The following is a 1,611-nucleotide window of genomic DNA, read 5'->3' on the forward strand; positions in this document are numbered from 1 at the left end:
GGGGGTGGGAGGATGGGTTAGCCTGGTGATGGGTATTAAAGAGGGCACGTTCTGCATGGAGCACTGGGTGTTATACACAAACAGTGAATCATGGAACACTACATCAAAAACTAATGATGTAATGTATGGTGATTAACATGACAATAAAATTAAAAAAAAGAGAGAGAAATAAGAACAGGAAAAAAAATTCTAGGAATTAGACTCTCAGTAAGTAGGAAAGTTCCCAATAGGAGCAATTGACATGGCAGTGATTCAAGAGCAGAGACCCAGGAACTACAATACTGACCAAAGTGTTCATTGGAGCATAAAGGGTTATTTTTTCCCTCCACTGAAAGTGGTCCAGTTTTATTATTGATAAAATATACCTATTATATAAATGTCATTGCTGTAAAAGAATATTTGCATACTGATTCCCACAATTATGAAGTGAGCTCAGAGTTGGGTTGGGTTGGCTGTCCTCTTCATTTTATAAATAAGTAAACTGAAGCTTAGAAAGTTAGAAGGACATGGTAGAAACTGAACCTCATATCCACATAACGATTCCAAATCCATTCATTGTTCTCTATACTACTCTTCAACCTAGGGGACAGCTGTTTACCCTATATCCTCCCCTCCTATGGATCCAAGAAGAGTTCTTGATTTTTCCATCTCCTCAACTTTTTACTTGTTAGGACGCAGTGGCCATCCTCGTATGAGGAACTGGAAACTGGAAGTGAAATGTGTAGTTTTAAGTAAAAAAAATATAAATCATGAATTATCTCAATAGGTACAGAAAAATAATTTGACAAGATGCAACATCCATGCATAATAAAAACCATCAACAAATTAGGAAGAGAATTGCTTTAACCTGACAAAGGGCATATAGGAGAAACCTACAGCTAACAGCATATTTAATAGTTAAATACACACTAAGATCAGGAACAATATAAAACTACATCCTCACCACTTCTATCTGCAATTGTGGTGGAAATTCTAGCCAAGGCAAGTTGGCAAGAAAAAGAAAGAAAAGGCATCCAGGTTGAAATTAAGTAAAACTCTTTATTCACAAGTGACATTAGTCTTGCATACAGAAAATCCTAAGGAATTCACTGAAAAAAATTACTAGAATAAACAAGTTCAGGAAGATCACAGGATATAAGAGCAATATATATACTCACAACAAACAATCCAAAAATGAAATTAAGAAAGCAATTCCAAATGTATAAAAGTGCAAGCATCTTTTTAAGAGGTCTATCCTTCAAAAACAGAAAACACATAAAATTACTCTACTGTCATTATCTAGTATGGATGGATGTGTAGCTCTACTTTGAAACTCCCTAGCTACTTACCTTTCAAAATAAAGTAATTTTCACTTATTTTGCAAAAAGTTTTTTTCCATTCTCAATAGCATGAAATACTTAGGAATAAATTTAGCAAAAGAAGTGCAATACTTGTATGCTGAAAACTATAAAACAATGTTGAAGGAAATTTTGAAATAAATAGAAAGATACCCCATGCTCGTAGATTAGATATTAGACTTAATATCATTATGATGGCAGTACTCCCCAAATTGATCTATAGATTGAACACAACCACTATCAAAATCCCAGCTAACTTTTTTTCAAAATTGAC

Source organism: Leptonychotes weddellii, chromosome 6 (assembly GCF_054177405.1).
Source record: "Leptonychotes weddellii isolate Sample4059 chromosome 6, ASM5417740v2, whole genome shotgun sequence".
Classification (NCBI taxonomy): domain Eukaryota; kingdom Metazoa; phylum Chordata; class Mammalia; order Carnivora; family Phocidae; genus Leptonychotes; species Leptonychotes weddellii.